The sequence below is a fragment of the Oncorhynchus kisutch genome, linkage group LG14 (assembly GCF_002021735.2).
Source record: "Oncorhynchus kisutch isolate 150728-3 linkage group LG14, Okis_V2, whole genome shotgun sequence".
NCBI classification, from domain to species: Eukaryota; Metazoa; Chordata; class Actinopteri; order Salmoniformes; family Salmonidae; genus Oncorhynchus; species Oncorhynchus kisutch.
Window position 1 is genome coordinate 57,840,211 of NC_034187.2, and position 13,660 is coordinate 57,853,870.

The window sequence follows — 13,660 nt, forward strand, 5'->3', positions numbered from 1 at the left end:
TATTTATTATCAAAGTGCCATTTGACACCACACATTCATAACAAGATTTCTGAACAGGCCTCGAAACCACGCCAGGACCATCAGAAGCACCTACCCGGACAGTAGGTCCACCTAGTACAGGAGCAGTCATGGAAGCTTCATCAGTCTGACAGTAGGTCCACATAGTACAGGAGCAGCCATGGAAGCTCCATCATTCCACATTGTAGTTACACAAATCTGCCTTACAGCCTCTGCATACGATACATCATGACTAATTCTATATGTCTGAGCCTATCTAGCTGCTCTCTGCACCTGGCAGCCACCAAATTCTGCACCATGCCCCCCCCCCCCCCCCCCCCCCCCCCACACACACACATTCACCATAATCATGTTCCCTTCCACACTTGGCACATATTTTCCTTCTTTTACATTGGACAGCTACATGTCCCATTCTTTGGCATTGAAAACACTGCAATGGAGATGGAGACCAATTCTCTGACATTGAAACTAAGGAATCCTATCTGTACTTTCCCAGGCATAACCTTCTCAACCCTCAACAGCAGGCTTAATAGGCTTCCACTTCTTTGACCCTCTTTCCTACTGATCAACCTTTTGGTCTCAATCACTCTTCCTCCCTTCACATGTTCTTTAATATCATCTGTGGACATAGATATTGGGACCCCAGTGATGACTCCCCTCAATCTAGTGTAAACACCAGGGACATGGCTTTTAATTTTCTTCCCATTAAGCTTTTCCAATTTCACAATCTTCTATTGCTAAGCCTGGCTACCACAACATATTAACAATATAACATTTCCAAGGAACCCAGCTAATTTGACTTCACCTCTTTCTCTATGGGATTAGTTATTCAGATAGGGTGTAAATGAGGCCCTGTGGTCTCATCATTTCTATTGTGTTATTGACAGTATGTTTGTTTATCCCATGTGTAACTCTGTGTTGTTTGTGTCGCACTGCTTTGCTTTATCTTGGCCAGGTCACAGTTGTAAATGAGAACTTGTTCGCAACTGGCCTACCTGGTTAAATAAAGGTGAAATAAAAAAAGTAAAGAAATATCACCACTTTCCACTCCAACACATCATACCTCTTGCTTCCTACCTTGGACCTCTTCATGCTTTGTTTAGAAGGCGCTCCACTGCGTTCTGTATCATGACCTCTCTTCTTCCTGTCTTTCTACTACCAACCCTTCCGATCCTTGACCCTCGCGCGTGTAACTCTTCTTCATCTTCATCTTCTTCTTCTTCTTCATTGGAGTTTAACGGCAGTTGGCATTCAATATGTTGCATTAAAGCCCCCAACTGTACTATAGTATAAATGGGGAAACGGGAAATATAAAATACAAATATAATTTTAATTACGCTACCAACTAACCCTACACTCATTAAAATCTACCCCCTTATTCCACTACTTTAACCCCATCTGATCCTACCCCAGGCTAAAGTCCTGAGAGGACGGGACACTACCACTCCACACACCCTGTAACTTCTGAAGTCAAATCTCGTACACCCAGGTAGTTCTCTGCAGATGACACCAACAACATATATTTCTGTGACTTACATTCCATCTCTGTGGTACAGTTGATAACCATTGCTATGAACGGTAAGAAGCCAACCTTACTGAAACATACAGTGCCTTCGGAAATGATTCAGACCCCTTGACTTGCTTCTTGCTTCTCCACCTGCATTGCTTGCTGTTTGGGGTTTTAGGCTGGGTTTCTGTACAGCACTTTGAGATATCAGCTGATGTACGAAGGGCTATATAAATAAATTTGATTTGATTTGATTTGATTTGACTTATTCCACATTTTGTTACGTTACATCATTTTTCTAAAATTGATTAAATATAAATAAATCCTCAGTAATCTACACACAATTCACCATAATGACAAAGCGAAAACAGTTTTCTTTTTTATTTTAGCAAATTTATACAATATAAAAACAGAAATTCCGTATTTACACAAGTATTCAGGCACTTTGCTATAACTCAAAATTGAGCTCAGGTGCATCCTGTATTCATTGATCATCCTTGAGATGTTTCTACAACTTGATTGGAGTCCACCTATTGTAAATTCAATTGATTGGACATGATTTGGAAAGGCACACACCTGTCTATATAAGGTCCCACAGTTGACAGTGCATGTCCAGAGCACTCAGGACCTCCAACCGGGGTGAAGGTTTACCTTCCAACAGGACAACGGCCCTAAGCACAGCCAAAACAACACAGGATTGGCTTCGAGACAAGTCTCTGAATGTCCTTGAGTGGCCCAGCCAGAGCCCGGACTTGAACCCGATCGAACATCTCTGGAGAGACCTGAAAATAGCAGTGCAGTGATGCTCCCTATTCAACTTGACAGAGCTTGAGAGGATCTGCAGAGAAGAATGCAAGAAACTCCCAAAATACAGGTGTGCCAAACTTGTAGCGTCATATCCAAGAAGACTCAATGCTGTAATCGCTGCCAAAAGGTACTTCAACAAAGTACTGAATAAAGGGTCTGAATACTTATGCAAATGTGATTTCAGTTTTGTATTTTTTATAAATTAGCAAAAAAATGTAAACCTGTTGTTGCTTTGTCATTCTAGGGTATTGTGTGTAGATTGATGAGGGGGGAAAAAATGTATTTTTGAGCCCCTAAAATAGGGGGGCTATGTATAAAATTGGTTGTTATTCCTACACGGTTCACACAATAATTGACAAAACCCTGAAATTAAAGATGAAAGTCTACACTTAAAGCACACCTTGATTGTTTCCTTTCAAATCCATTGTGGTGGCGTATAGAGACAAAATTATGCAAATTGTATCACTGTCCAAATACTTATGGATCTGACTGTATGAACTGTAACTCAGTAAAATCTTTGAAATTGTTGTATGTTGCATTTATATTTTTGTTCAGTGTAGATATGTGCCAGAACAGAGGGATAGGCAAGTTAGTGATATACAGTGCCTTTGGAAAGTATTCAGCCCCTGGAATTTTTCCACATGTTGTTACCTTACAGCCTTATTCTAAAATGTATTGTTTTGTTTTTCCTCATCAATCTACACATGAATCTTCTGTCATCCCCCACAGTTGTGTTCTGTGGTCTTCCGGGCCTTTCGGTGTTCTTGCGCTCACCAGTGTATTCTTTCTTTTTCAGCCTAATGATGGCTTGATTCAATGGCAGTGACAGCTCTTTGGACTTCAACTCTAGACCTTTTATCTGCTTACTTGCAAATGAACTAATGAGGGAATAACACACACCTGGCCATGGAACAGCTGAGCAGCCAATTGTCCAATTACTTTTGGTCCCTTAAAAAGGGGGGGGACCACATATAAAAGTGCTGTAATTCCCACACCTGTCACCCAATTTGGATGTAAATACCCTCAATATTCATATTCAGTTTCAACTCCAATATGCTGTGGTAGACAGCTAAATTAATAATAACTTGGTCAATGTCCAAATATTTATGGACCTGACTGTACGTATAAGTAAATCAGTCAATTTAAATAAATACATTAGGCCCTAAACTATGGATTTTATATAACTGGGACTACAGATATGCATCTGTTGGTCACAGATACCTTAAAAAAAGGTAGAGGTGTGGATCAGAAAAATTGTCTGTATCTGCTGTGACCACCGTTTGCCTCATGCAGCACGATATCTCCTTTGCAAAGAGTTGATCAAGCTGTTGATTGTGGCCTGTGGAATGATGTCCCACTCCTCTTCAATGTCCGTGCAAAGTTGCTGGATATTGGCAGGAACTGGAACACACTGTCGTACACGTCGATCCAGAGCATCCTAAACATGCTCTATGGGTGACATCTCTGGTGTGTATGCAGGCCATGGAAGAACTTGGAAACTGTCAGCATCCAGGAATTGTGGACAGATCCTTGCGACATGGAGCCATGCATTACCATGCTGAAACATGGGGTGATGGCGGTTGATGAATGGCGCAACAATGATCTCGTCACAGTATCTGTGTATTCAAATTTCCATTGATAAAATGCAATTGTGTTTGTTGTCCGTAGCTTAGGCCTGCCCATACCATAACCCACTGCCACCATGGGGCACTCTGTTCACAACGTTGACGTCAGCAAATCGCTTGCCCACACAACACCATACACGTGGTCTGCCATCTGCCTAGTACAGTTGAAACCAGGATTCATCCGTGAAGAGCACACTCCTCCAGCGTGCCAGTGGCCATCGAAGGTGAGCATTTGACCACTTAAGTCAGTTACAACGCCTTATGAGGACTGACAAGCATGCCGATGAGCTTCCCTGAGACGGTTTCTGTCAGTTTATGCAGAAATTCTTTGGTTGTGAAAATCCCCATTTTCATCAGCTGTCCGGGTGGCTGGTCTCAGATGATCCCGCAGGTGAAGAATAAATAACATAACAATTCTCTGGCAACAGCTCTGGTGGACATTCCTGCAGTCAGCATGCCAATTGCTTGAGACACTTGAGACATCTGTGGCATTGTGTTGTGTGACAAAACTACACATTTTAGAGTGGCCTCTTATTATCCCCAGCAGAAGGTGATCATGCTGTTTAATCAGCTTCTTGATATGCCACACCTGTCAGGTGGATGAGAAATGCTCACTAACAGGGATGTATACAAATTTGTGCACACATTTGAGAGAAATAAGCTTTTTGTGCATATAGAACATTTTCGGTATCTTTTATTTCAGTTCATGACACATGGGACCAAAACTTTACATGTTGCATTTATAAACTCAGCAAAAAAAGAAACATCCTTTTTTCAGGACCCTGTCTTTCAAAGATAATTCGTAAAAATCCAAATAACATCATAGATCTTCATTGTAAAGGGTTTAAACACTGTTTACCATGCTTGTTCAATGAACCATGAACAATGAATGAACATACACCTGTGGAATGGTCGTTAAGACACTAACAGCTCAAAAATGGTAGGCCATTAAGGTCACAGTTATGAAAACTTAGGACACTAAAGAGGCCTTTCTACTGACTCTGAAAAACACCAAAAGAAAGATGCCCAGGGTCCCTGCTCATCTGCGTGAACGTGCCTTAGGCATGCTGCAAGGAGGCATGAGGACTGTAGATGTGGCCAGGGCAATAAATTGCAATGTCCGTACTGTGAGACGCCTCAGACAGTGCTACAGGGAGACAGGAGACGTGTAACAACACCTGCACAGGATCGGTACATCCGAACATCACACCTGCGGGACAAGTACAGGATGGCAACAACAACTGCCCGAGTTACACCAGGAACGCACAATCCCTCCATCAGTGCTCAGACTGTCCGCAATAGGCTGAGAGAGGCTGGACTGAGGGCTTGTAGGCCTGTTGTAAGGCAGGTCCTCATCAGACATCACCGGCAACAACGTTGTCTATGGGCACAAACCCACCGTCGCTGGACCAGACAGAACTGGCAAAAAGTGCTCTTCACTGACGAGTCGCGGTTTTGTCTCACCAGGGGTGATTGTTGGATACGCGTTTATCGTCGAAGGAATGAGCGTTACACCGAGGCCTGTAAAATGGAGCGGCAACGATTTGGAGGTGGAGGGTCCGTCATGGTCTGGGGCGGTGTGTCACAGCATCATCGGATTGAGCTTGTCGTCATTGCAGGCAATCTCAACGCTGTGCGTTACAGGGAAGACACCCTCCTCCTTCATGTGGTACCCTCCTGCAGGCTCATCCTGACATGACCCTCCAGCATGACAATGCCACCAGCCATACTGCTCGTTCTGTGCATGATTTCCTGCAAGACAAGAATGTGAGTGTTCTGCCATGGCCAGCGAAGAACCCGGATCTCAATCCCATTGAGCACATCCGAGACCTGTTGAATCGGAGGGTGAGGGCTAGGGCCATTCCCCCCAGAAATGTCCGGGAACTTGCAGGTGCCTTGGTGGAAGAGTGGGGTAACATCTCACAGCAAGAACTGGCAAATCTGGTGCAGTCCATGAGGAGGAGATGCACTGCAGTACTTAATGCAGCTGGTGGCCACACCAGATACTGACTAAAGCTTGGTCACAAATGGGACTTCCAAATGGACAATGACCCCAAGCATACTTCAAAAGTTGTGTCAAAATGGATTAAGGACAACAAACTCAAGGTATTGGAGTGGCCTTCACAAAGCCCTGACCTCAATCCTATCAAACATTTGTGGGCAGAACTGAAAAGCGTGTGCGAGCAAGGAGGCCTACAAACCTGATTCAGTTACACCAGCTCTGTCAGGAGGAATGGGCCAACATTCACCCAACTTATTGTGGGAAGCTTGTGGAAGGCTGCCCGAAACCTTTGACCCAAGTTAAACCATTTAAAGGCAATGCTACCGAATACTAATTGAGTGTATGTAAACTTCTGACCCACTGGGAATGTGATGAAAGAAAGAAAAGCTGAAATAAATCACTCTCTCTAATATTATTCTGACACTTCACATTCCTAAAATGAAGTGGTGATCCTAACTGACCTAAGACAGGGACTTTTTACTAGGATTACATTTCAGAAATTGTGAAAAACTTAGTTTAAATGTATTTGTCTAAAGTGTATGTTAACTTCCAACATCAACTGTACATAGGGCACCTTTACATGTTGGCAGGTGTGACAGATAGGCAAGGAATTGTCTGGGTGGTAATTAAAAGGTTACGGCTTGGCTGTAGGCTAGGGTTGCAGGGCTAGGAGTTGGCTGTATAGTTGCTGGGGCTAAACAATGTGATTGTTGGGGCTACACAGTGTGGTAGTTGGGGCTAAACAGTGTGGTAGTTGGGGCTAAACAGTGTGAGAGTTGGGGCTAAACAGTGTGGTAGTTGGGGCTAAACAGTGTGTTAGTTGGGGATAAACAACGTGGTCGTTGGGGCTAAACAGCGTGCTAGTTGGGGATAAACAGCGGTTGTTGGGGCTAAACAGTGTGGTAGTTGGGGATAAACAGTGGTTGTTGGGGCTAAACAGTGTGGTAGTTGGGGATAAACAGCGGTTGTTGGGGCTAAACATTGTGGAAGTTGGGGATAAACAGTGTGGCATTTGGGGTAGTTTGGGCTAAACAGTGTGGTAGTTGGGGGTAAATAGTGGGGTAGTTGGGGCTAAACAGTGTGGTAGTTGGGGATAAACTGTGTGGTTGTTGGGGCTAAACAGTGTGGTAGTTGGGGCTAAACAGTGGGGTAGTTGGGGCTAAACAGTGGGGTAGTTGGGGCTAAACAGTGGGGTAGTTGGGGCTAAACAGTGGGGTAGTTGGGGCTAAAGAGTGGGGTAGTTGGGGCTAAACTGTGGGGTAGTTGGGGCTAAACAGTGTGGTAGTTGGGAATAAACAGTGTGGTTGTTGGGGCTAAACAGTGTGGTTGTTGGGGCTAAAAAGTGGGGTAGTTGGGAATAAACAGTGTGGTAGTTGGGAATAAACAGTGTGGTTGTTGGGGCTAAACAGTGTGGTAGTTGGGGCTAAACAGTGGGGTAGTTGGGGCTAAACAGTGTGGTAGTTGGGGCTAAACAGTGTGGTAGTTGGGGCTAAACAGTGTGGTAGTTGGGGCTAAACAGTGGGGTAGTTGGGGCTAAACAGTGGGGTAGTTGGGGATAAACAGTGGGGTAGTTGGGGCTAAACAGTGTGGTTGTTGGGGCTAAACAGTGTGGTAGTTGGGGGTATCACTATCACTGCTGATGATGAGAGGTTCCCATTCTGGTAGGTGAAATGCTGAACTCTTCTCCCCACGTTGCCATGGCCACACACCCCAACACACCCGGGTCATTGTCACAGCTACCACAGCCACAGTCATAGCTACCAGGGCCCCCAGGACCAATGCCCCTAGCAACCAGGGCCACGCCTCCATCATCAGTTCCAGGTAAGGACTGAGAACCTCCGATATCCTCTTGTCTGAAGGGGAGGGGAGAGGAGAGGAGGAGTCCTTTACAATCCTTCAGGAATTCACAATTAAAACATTCCTATTACCAACAACACACACGGTACGTACCTGAGTCGAGCATGTAGGAGTATTCGTACCCCAGGTCTTTGCTGGAGGTGAAGTATTCTATGTTCCTGTGTAGAGGTATGAAGGGCATCATGTGGTACTGCCTGTTGTGGCCGATGGGAGCATTGAACTCTGGGTATTGGGTCTGCTCTGGAGCATGTCTCCTCAACCACTGCTCATAGATACTAGCGAGCGAGAGAGAGAGAGAGAGAGAATTCGATCCAACCAAATCATGAGAAAACAAAAAGATAATTACTTGACACAATGGAAAGAATGAACCAAAAAACTGAGCAAATTCGAACGCTATTTGGCCCTGAACAGAGTACACAGTGGCAGTATACCTGACCACTGTGACTGACCCAAACTTAAGGAAAACTTTGACTATGTACAGACTCAGTGAGCATAGCCTTGCTATTGAGAAAGGCCGCCATAGCCTGTCTTTTATTGAGAGCCAGGTCTGCCTATGTGCACACTGCCCACAAAATGAGGTGGAAACTGAGCTGCACTTCCTAACCTCCTGTCAAATGTATGACCATATTAGACAAATATTTCCCTCAGATTACACAGATCCACAAAGAATTTGAAAACAAACCCAATTTGGATAAACTCCCATATCTACTGGGTGAAATACCACAGTGTGCCATCACAGCAGCAAGATTTGTGACCTGTTGCCAGAAGAAAAGGGCAAACAGTGAAGAACAAACACCATTGTAAATACAACCCATATTTATGTTTATTTATTTTCCCTTTTGTACTTTAACTAACTACACATCGTTACAACACTGTATATATCCAAAATAAGACATTTGCCAAGTTAACAAACAGATTACCGACCATTTCGAATCTCACCGTACCTTCTCCACTGTGCAATCTGGTTTCAGAGCTGGTCATGGGTGCACCTCAGCCACACTCAAGGTCCTAAACGATATCATAACCTCCATCGATAAGAGACATTACTGTGCAGCCGTATTCATCGACCTGGCTAAGGCTTTCGACTCTTTCAATCACAACATTCTTATTGGCAGACTCAACAGCCTTGGTTTCTCAAATGATTGCCTCGCTTGGTTCACCAACTCCTTATTTTCGATAGAGTTCAGTGTGTAAAATCGGAGGACCTGTTGTCCAGACCTCTGGCAGTCTCTATGGGGGTACCACAGGGTTCAATCCTCGGGCCGACTCTCTTCTCTGTATACATCAATGATGTCGCTCTTGCTGCTGGTGATTCTTTGATGCACCTCTACGCAGACGACACCATTCTGTATACCTCTGACCCTTCTTAATACACTGTGTTAACTAACCTCCAGATGAGCTTCAATGCCATACAACTCTTCTTCCGTGGCTTCCAACTGCTCTTAAATGCAAGTAAAACTAAATGCATGTTCTTCAACCAATCACTGCCCACAACTGCCCACCCGTCCAGCATCACTACTCTGGACGGTTCTGACAAAGAATATGTGGACAACTAAAAAAAACCTAGGTGTCTGGTTAGACTGTAAACTCTCCTTCCAGAATCACATTAAACATCTCCAATCCAAAATTAAATCTAGAATCGGCTTCCTATTCCGCAACAAAGCATCCTTCACTCATGCTGCCAAACATACCCTCGTAAAACTAACCATCCTACCGATCCTCGACTTTGGTGATGTCATTTACAAAATAGCCTCCAACACTCTACTCAACAAATTGGATGCAATCTATCCCAGTGCCATCCGTTTTGTCACCAAAGCCCCATATACTACCCACCACTGCGACCTGTATGCTCTCGTTGGCTGGCCCTCGCTTCATACTCATCGCCAAAACCACTGGCTCCAGGTCATCTACAAGACCCTGCTAGGTAAAGCCCCGTCTTATCTCAGCTCACTGGTCACCATAGCAGCACCCACTCGTAGCACGCTCTCCAGCAGGTATATCTCACTGGTCACCCTCAAAGCCAATTCCTCCTTTGGTCATCTTTCCTTCCATTTCTCTGCTGCCAATGACTGGAAAGAACTGCAAAAATCTCTGAAGCTGGAGACTCATATCTCCCTCACTAGCTTTAAGCACCAGCTGTCAGAGCAGCTCACAGATCACTGCACCTGTACATAGCCCATCTGTAAACAGCCCATCTATCTACCTACCTCATCCCCATACTGTGTTTATTTATTTATCTTGCTCATTTGCACCCCAGTATCTCTACTTGCACATTCATCTTCGGCACATCTATCATTCCAGTGTTTAATTGCTATATTGTAATTACGTCGCCACCATGGCCTATTTATTTCCTTAACTTACCTCATTTGCACTCACTGTATGTAGACTTTTTGTTTTCTTTTGTTCTACTGTATTATTGACTATGTTTTGTTTATTCCATGTGTAACTCTGTGTTGTTGTATGTGTCGAATTGCTACGCTTTATCTTGGCCAGGTCGCAGTTGCAAATGAAAACTTGTTCTCAACTAGCCTAACTGGTTAAATAAAGGTGGGAAAAAAAACTACAGCAGTACTTATGTTGGTCTATTCAAATCAAATCAAATCAAATTTTATTTGTCACATACACATGGTTAGCAGATGTTAATGTGAGTGTAGCGAAATGCTTGTGCTTCTAGTACTTCAAACAATCTGTAGGCAAGTTGCTTAGGATTCAAACCTTCTCAAACAGCCTACTTCATACTCTTAGAGGAGGTGCTCCCACAATAACGTGATTTGTACTACATACAAGTATTGGATTCTTCAAAATGATTAACATCTGCAAAGATCATACCCCCAAGACATGCTAACCTCGCACCATTACCAATCAGAGAGGTTAGCATGTCTCGGGGGTATGATCTTTGACCCTCTGTGACTTTCTCACTCATCATTATTCACTATTCCTTCAGGATTATCTGTCAGACAGAGAGAGAAAGGCCCCTCTACAATCCTGCTGAGCTCCAACGTAGGAAACATGCTGTCTTGGTCCCCAGTTGGGAATAGACTGCTTAACACAGAGGCTTCTCTTCTCTGTCTGTGTGTCCTAACAGCGCTCATCACCAGCAGCAGTAGCGGACAGTGAGAGGATCTTTACTGAGCTGATCTGCTCCATTGAGAAAAGGCCCTCTCCCATCCAGAGCGAAGCTGATCCAAGCCCAGGAGAAATCTGACAGGCCCTCTGGGCTTGCCTATTTGTCATAAATGCAGCTACATGCATAGACAAGTCTCTCTGATTGTCTCTCAGATTGCTTCAGGGACATGATGAAATTCAGTCGCAATAATAATAGTAAATATAATTCTCTCTCAATTTAAAGAGGCTTTATTGGCATGAGAAACGTGTTTACATTCCCAAAGCAAGTTAAATAAACAATAAATAAAAGTGATAAGACAGAAAACAATATCAACAAAAAACAATTAGACACTCTCTCTCTCTCTCTCTTCAGACTAACTGTCATGCCCTGACAGAGCCCTTGGTTCTCTATGGTGTTGTCGGTCAGAGCGTTACTAGGAGGGTGTTCTAGTTTTCCTATTTCTATGTTGGTGTGCTTGGTATGGTTCCCAATTAGAGGCAGCTGATTATCGTTTTCTCTAATTGGGGATCATACTTAAGTTCTCCATTGTTCCCACCTTGGTTGTGGGATATTGTTTTGGTTAGTGTGTGCTGTGACTGCACGTTTGTTATAGTTGTTGTTGTTTTGGTGTAAGTTTAACTATTAAATATAATGTGGAACTCTACGCACGCTGAGCCTTGGTCCACTCATTTCAACAAGCGTGACAGAATATCCCACCAAGAAAGGACCAAGCAGCGTGCGGTGGAGAATAAAGTGAGTTGGACTTGGGAGGAGATAATGGGAGGACACGAGACTCTTCCTTGGCGGGAGTCGCCAAGGAGCATAGGGGGACAGCGACGACACCGGGGACGGCCACAGAAACCCCAAGATATTTTGGGAGGGGGGCACGAGGGGTGGTTGGTTGGGCCGAGGGGAGTGCCAGAGCCCACCTGGGAGTTGATGGAATAATGTGAGGAAGGATACCGGAGAGAGGGGTTAGCTAGGAGTAGGCTGCAGCGCAGGCGGGTTGAAGAGCGGGTCATCAGTCTGGTGCCATCTGTGCCGGCTCCACGCACCAGATCTCCAGTGCGCCTCCCCAGCTCGGTACATCCTGTGCCGGTTCCCCGCACTCGCCCTGAAGAGCCAGAGACCGTCAGGGAGGCAATTGAAAAGTTGAGAGAGAGTTTGGTGTGTTCAGCACCGCATTGGCCCTGAAGAGTGTGTTACCAGTCTGGTACAACCTGTGCCGGCTCCACACACCAGTTCTCCAATGTGCCTCCCCAGTCCGGTACGTCCTGTGCCAGATCTCCGCACCCTCTCTGAAGTGCGTGCCACCCGTGCCAGCTCCCCGCACCCGGCCTCCAGTGCGCCTCCCCTGTCCCGCTCCATGGCCGGAGCCTTCCTCTGCGCCGATGCCCAGTCCAGGCACGGCGACCAACCCAGCTCCATGGCTGGAGCCTTCCTCAGCGCCGGTGTCCGGGTGCGGCTTCCAACCCAGCTCCATGGCCGGGGCCTTCTGCGCCGATGCCCAGTCCAGGCACGGCGTTCAGCCCGGCGCCATGGCCGGATCCGGGGTCTGGGCGGCGGCTACGACCCGTACCGGAGCCGCCACAGACACTAGTCAGACACTGCCCTCCCCATTTGGTTTCAGGTTTTGCGGCCGGAGTCCGCACCTTTGGGGGGGGGGGGGGGGGGTGTATTGTCACTCTCTAATCATAGAGAGCCCTCTATGGTGTTGTAGGTCAGGGCGTGACTAGGGGGGGTGTTCTAGCTTTCCTATTTCTATGTTGGTGTGCTTGGTATGGTTCCTGATTATCGTTGTCTCTAATTGGGGATCATACTTAAGTTCTCCATTGTTCCCACCTGGGTTGTGGGATATTGTTTTGGTTAGTGCTTAGTGTGCTCCGTGACTGCGCGTTTGTTATATTCAAATTTTTTTTTTTTGTAAGTTTCACGATGAAATATAATGTGGAACTCTACGCACGCTGCGCCTTGGTCCACTCATATCAACAAGTGTGACACAAACCTGCTACCGTTGTCTGTCCTCATCAGTACTTTGAGAAACTAGAGGACTTCCTTAAAGGAGAATGGACTAAGATCTTCAGCACAGGCGGGTTAATGCATGTAAGAACATCAGCTTTAAGACCACAGGTCCCAGTTACAGACATCACTTTATACATGTGTACTGTATTATAATAGGATGATAAAATTCCTCCTCTCTCTGTTGTATTTCTGTGTCTGTAGTTAATATAGTGGATGTTCTGCCTACAGAGCCCAGGACCATAGCACAGTTATTAAAATGTCTCTTTATTCTTCTGTAACTAACAGTATCTTTTACTGTATCGCAGTATCTTACAAACCCTAATATTGCATTGGCAGGTGCAATAGCAGGTGTAGTCAAATACTGGGTTGCTATCTGCCTCCTGCTATGTCTCCCATTTGATCTCTGCTATAATTAAAGACGGGGTTGACACAGTAACTGACTGAACAGATTGTTTTAACTCCCCTCGTTGCGCTCGGCTCTTCTCCCAGGTCTTCATATTCCACAGCATATGAAAACCGCTCTCTGGTGACAGAAAGGTGGAAGCTGTTACAGGGAGGTAGAGAAGAGTGGGCCGAATGTATATAGCAGTCTCATATGAAGGCATCAGAAAAACAGGTGGTAATGACTCAGTAATAGGATGCAATGACACGTCCTGGAGTTTCCACTGTCATCAAGGTGGTTATTGTTTCAGACAGACTGTTGAGATGAAAGTATC